This window comes from Pan paniscus, chromosome 3 (assembly GCF_029289425.2).
Source record: "Pan paniscus chromosome 3, NHGRI_mPanPan1-v2.0_pri, whole genome shotgun sequence".
NCBI lineage: Eukaryota > Metazoa > Chordata > Mammalia > Primates > Hominidae > Pan > Pan paniscus.
In genome coordinates this window covers 97,515,431-97,521,700 of record NC_073252.2, presented here as the reverse complement: position 1 = coordinate 97,521,700, position 6,270 = coordinate 97,515,431, and positions in this window count along the sequence as shown.

Genomic DNA, 6,270 nt, shown 5'->3' with positions numbered 1-6,270 from the left:
TTCTTTATCCAGTCTACCATTGATGGGCATTTAGGTTGATTCCATGTCTGTGCTATTGTGAATGGTGCTACAATAAACATACATGTGCATGTGTCTTTATAATAGAACAATTTATATTCCTTTGGATATATACTCAGTAATGGGATTGCTGGGTCGAATGGCAGTTATGTCTTTAGGTCTTTGAGGAATCACCACACTGTTTTCTACAATGGCTGAACTAATTTACACTCCCACCAACAGTGTATAAGCATTCCTTTTTCTCCAGAACCTCGCCAGCATCTGTTATTTTTAAACTTTTTAAAATGGCTAGTCTGACTAGTGTGAGATGGTATCTCATTGTGGTTTTGATTTTCATTTCTCTAATGATCAGTGATGTTGAGCTTTTTTTCATATGATTGTTGGCCACATGTATGTCTTCTTTTGACAAATGTCTGTTCATATTCTTTGCCCACCTTTTAATGGTGTTTTTTCCTTGTAACTTTAAGTTTCTTATAATGCTGTATATTAGATTTTTTGTCAGATGCATAGTTTGCAAAACTTTTCTCCCATTCTATAGGTTGTCTGTGTACTCTGTTGGTAGTTTCTTTTGCCGTGCAGAAGCTCTTGAGTTTAATTAGATACCATTTGTCAATTTTTGCTTTTGTTGCAATTGCTTTTTGCATCTTCCTCATGAAATCTTTGCTGGTGCCTATGTCCTGAATGATATGGCCTAGATTGTCTTCCAGAGTTTTTATAGTCTTGGGTTTTACATTTAAGTCTTTAATCCACCTTGAGTTAATTTTTGTACTTGGCTTAAGGAAGGGGCCTAGTTTTAATTTTCTGCATATGGCTAGCCTGTTATTCCAGAACCATTTACTGAATAGGGAATTCTTTCCCTATTGCTTGTTTTTGTCAGGTTTGTTGAAGATCAGATAATTGTAGGTGTGTAGTCTTATTTCTGGGTTCTCTGTTCTGTTCCAGTGGTCCATGTGTCTGTTTTTGCACCAATATCATGCTTTTTTGGTTACTGTGGCCCTGTAGTATAGTTTGAAATTGAGTAGCAGGATGCCTCTAGCTTTGTTCTTTTTGCTTAGAGTTGCCTTGGTTATTTGGGCTCTTTTTTGGTTCAATATGAATTTTAAAATAGTTTTCTCTAGTTCTGTGAAGAACATCGTTGGTAGTTTAATGGGAATAGCATTGAATGTATAAATTGCTTTGGGCACTATGGCAATTTTAATGATATGGATTTTTCCTATCCATGAACACGGAATATTTTTCCATTCATTTATGTCATCTATGATTTCTTTGAGCAGCGGTTTTTAGTTCTTCTTAGAGAGATCTTTCATATCCCTTGTTAGCTGTATTCCTAGGTATTTTTTTCTTTTTGTGGCAATTGTGAATGGGAGCTCATTTGTGACTTCGCTCTCATCTCATCTTGACTGTTGTTGGTGTACAGTTGCTAGCAATTTTTGTGCATTAATTTTGTATCTTAAGCCTTTACTGAAGTTGCTTATCAGCTTACAAAGCTTTTGGACTAAAGTGATGGGGTTTCCTAGATATAGGATCATTTCATCTGCAAGCAGGGAGAGTCCAGTTTATGAAATGCCTTCCTCAAACTACATTTTATTACCTGTGGGACCAAGAGGAAGTTATCTAAAATCTCTGAGCCCTTGTTTCTTAAATGCATTCCTCAAAGGATCATTGTGAGTTTTCAATAAAATAACCCACAAAAATTGATTATATATTAGTGTCTGGCAGGTAGTCGGATTACTCAAATATTAACCGTCACTCATTCCCAGGGCTGACATCTATCCGATATGCCTGGAAATGGCAAGTCAGCTGGCATCTATTAAATTAAGCTGTGGATGCACTGATTGATCAGTGCCATGTATTTTAGGTTGATAAATATTTTGAATATTTTGAATATTACATCTACCAATCGTGTTTCTTATGCAGAATCTGTTCAAAGTTATAGTGCCAGGCAGTATATATTAACAAATTGGTACCTTGTTTATCAATTTTTCATGTACGTGATTAATGTGAATCAGATTCCAGAATCTAATCAACCTCAGAATCGAATCAAAATCAGGCTCTCAAACTTACATAGCTGAGAATTTTTTAGACCCAAGATATCCTCATCATACTATAGGAATCCCAGGGATATGGGATTCAATATCATCCTGGATCTGCCCTTAACCACCTTAAAAACAGTCTAAAACTCATGGGGCACCTGGGTGGAGAACAAAAGCAGAAATACCTGGTTCACTGTAAGAGCAGTATTCCTTTTGTTCTCGGAAGGTCCAGACAGCAGTGAAGTTTCACCAGTTCAATAAGATGAAAGAAAACAGTTAAGAAGTTAATGAGAGTTGTGGTTTTTATCACATTTATAATATTGTATTAGGTTGTTGCAAAAGTAATTGCAGTTTTTATATTAAAAGTAATGGATTACTTTTGCACCAACCTATTAGCAAATTGTTGTTTTTGCCTCCTCTTCCTCTCTTTCACCTTCCCCGCCCATCCTTGCAAATACTCCTACATTTCAAGGTTCATGTGATATAATTGTATTTGGAGACTTAGACCTCCAAGGACTTTCCAGTTCACCTCCTGGGACATGTTGATCCATGTTTGGATCCATTCTGGCTTCTGATCTCTAGCAGCCAGAATGGATCTAGCAGCTCACTGGGGTGAATGAAGGAAGTCACAATGACCTCTGTTGACTGCAGCCTAGATGAGTGCTCTTCACTATCCCTTGCATTTCCAATTATCAGTCCTTATGTTTCATGTCTTAGATAATACTGAAGTTAGTCTAACCTCTCCCACAGTGCAGGAGTTTGGTCTGTATTGTTACTTGCAGATGGTTGTGACCTTTTCATGATAAGCAGCTCAAAACCTTCATAAGTTAACCTATTTAAGCTTGGAATTCTCTTCTCCATATAGATAACAAGTTAGTCTCAAGAGTTTCTCTCATGTTTCTACTTCCAGGCTTTAGAAAATACAAGGGGGTAAAACCATGAGGAACCTCTTTTCTCCAAATAAAGGCTTGCAAATGTGAAACAGGTTAAAGCAAAACTTCAAGAGTTGAGGTGCGGTGGGGAGTCACTGAGGTTTCTTCCAGGCTTGCCCCTGACCACACTGCTGCAGCGTAAGGTGAGGTACTAAGTATGAGCAAAGCTCTGCAATGAAGAATTGGTCCAAGGCCACTTCTGCTGCTACCATACCATTCCAGGAGCCTGCTCTATATTTTAGTGACATGAGTCCTGAGGGGACCTTCGGAAACAGATGCAAAGAGAGAAACTTTAACTTGACTTAATGAGATACTGAACACCTCCCAGAGCCATGTCTGTCTTATTCGCAAGGTTGTGCCTCCCATCTTCCAGTTTTTAGGCACGCTCCCTTTCTGATTGCTGTGTTTTGATGCCAGTCCTTCCCTGCCAGAAACAGCCTTTAGGCTCAGTCTCTGTGAAGAACTGCTAGGCCTTAGTGCCTTGGGGTCATTTTCAACAAATCCTTAGTTGCATACATCACAAAACTGATTCTCCTGTGCTTTGTTTTTTTTTTTTTTTGAGATAATGAGTAGGAAAAAGAAAAAAAACTTGGGTTTATTTTTTTCACAATCCTTGACCTCCTTGAAATGAAATTCCCATCAGCCAGCACACCGATTTCATGAGCTGAGTGAAATGGAGAGTTTATGTGAAGCAGATGTGAAGCCCTCATCTTGTGAAAAATCTGCTTTGGATTCTTTTCTTGAGTAGGGTGTGCATGCAGAAGCAAATTTTCTGAAACTACTAGGCACAATCTCCCATGGCAGTTCTGAAAGCTGGCACAGTGTGCCTGAAAAAGGATTAGCAAAAGCGTGACAAATCTGGGCAGAGCTGCAGAGGCCCGATCTCTGCCCTACTCCTGGCACAGCCTCATTCCCAGTTGGCTTGGCAGAGCTGATGGTATGAAAGGATGAGTTTCAGCTTGCATCTAGCCATAGGATTTACCACCTGAGTTTGCAGTGTTGGAGAAAGAGAATTTTAGAGACAATGGCAAGAATGAAACCCCACCCTCAAGGTTTGTAGTTTACTAAAGTGGAGTGTAAATGAGCAGCATTCACCCTAATACAGGGTGTCTAGTTATATCCCACTCAGTAAGTACAATTGCATAACTATTTATGCTATTAAGAATGATTTAGCAATAAACAGATCCTTTCTTCCCTTCTTAACCTTAGGGAAATACCTATTTAATTTTCAGTTACTGAGTGTTTGACAGTTTAATAAGCACTTCCGCACTTGTGCTTTACAGCAAGTCCTGAAGTGGGTATTATTTTCTCCCTTTGTGAAGGTTGGAGCATTTAGTTTTCTTGCCATAAGTGCCTACCAGTCCCTATGGAGCAGATACCTAGCTCTTCTGACTGTAGTGACTCTTTCACTTCTCTGCTGTCATTATGAGACTGGAGTGAGAACACTTCTGGACAGGGTCCATAACAGAAAGCTGTTACCGAAGGGCGAAGGAGCAAGGCTGTAGGAGAGTAGTGCTGATAACATGACCCTGTAAGCCTCCCACACTTACAGACTCCCACACTCACAGGTGCTGCAGAGTATGGACAGGGTAACCGACTAGTCTCCATTTGCCTGGGACTCTCCTGGTTTGGGAACTGAAAATCTTGCATCCTGGGAACCCCCTCAATTCTGTGCACACCAATGGCTGGTCAACCCCTGTGTGGATCATATTTTGCCTCTTAGGTTTCATCTAAATTTCTGGTAGCACTTCCAGGTTCAAAAGACTTAGTCCTTAAACTCTTAGGAAATTCTGGCGGCTTCCAGGACCTCACAGTCGATTGCTGCAAGACAGCTTTACTGAGTCAGTACTCTGGGACATTTGGTCTCATGTGGTTCCATATTTAAATATTTGAGCAACCAATCCATAATAATAATAATAATCCAAGCAGCCAACTGGAGTCAAGTTAATAATAATGACATCTGCTACTGATTATGAATCAGGCAGTATACTTCAGTGCTTTCTGACCCTCACTACCAGTCCTCAGGACACCCATGCAATGTGGTTATCATTAGTCTTATTTTATGAATATGGAAGCTGAAGTCATACATATTCAAGCAAGGCTCCAGGCCCTGAACCAAGTGACTCTAATTCCAAAGCCCATATTCCTGTAGTACACTTTTCAAAGTTCCTCTAAGTTCCCCTGTATCTTGACCTGAGGAAATTACAGTTGCATGGGTGCTTTGAGGTAATCATTAAAGGCTTTTGTAAACTTTGGGAGTAGGACCAGGCTCACAGTAACTAGGAGATTGAGTACCCTGAGAGTTCTGGCCCCAGAATTTCACAGAAATATGGTGTTTAGAAGAAAGAAGTCATCGGTTAAATTCTCTAAACCTAAAATTAAGACTTAGCTGCTATATATCCAAACTGACCCATTTTTTTTATTACCTTCCAAGATTCAGCTTTTGGCACTTTATCATCCAATCAAGTTTCATGGAGACTGGATTAGGACCATAAGACTTATTCAGATATTAAGCCTCACATGATACATTATTTTTTGTAAAAAATTTTTTAGATTAATATGATACAAAGTTTTGCCAAGCCCTTAAGAGGGAGTTTATCAATTCAGCGCTTTTGCGTTTATGCTGTCACCACCCATGTTTGAACTCATTTTCTTTTGTTCATAAGTAAACAAGTTTTTGTTTGAAAGTCGAGACTAAGAATACCTGTCCTTGTCCACACCTGTTTAACTTTGTCTTATAGTGCCAGCAAACATACTGGAGTTCTTCAGCACTACTGCTAAAGCAATGGTGCTTACTCACAAGCCAAATCAACTGGCAATGGTTTTTCCTGGTGGATTTGATTTGGTTAATGAGTTATAGTAACAAATTCTAATTACCAATTCTGAATTTGACATAATATATGTTAAATTGGATGTACATTTACTATATTATATTGAAAGAGAGATGTGTGGAAGAAATGTATACTTATTTTTGAAAAGAAACTTTTGTTTGTATCTGAAAAATAAACTCTTAGCAAATTTCATCTCTGGGTTGTTAAGAGTCCAGGTTCTGGATTTCATAGCTTGAACAGCTTTGTCTGAAGACTTAGAAAACCTGCTTCACTGGATCACTTAACAAAAGTAAAATATCCTTTGGGTAAAGTTTTCTTGGAGGTGATGGTGTACCAGTATGCTGACCATCTGGTGTACCAGTATGCCGACCATCTGGTGTACCAGTATGCTGACCATCTACTGTCAAAAATAACATCTATACTGGACATTCTCCTATCAAATAATAGATCCAGAAG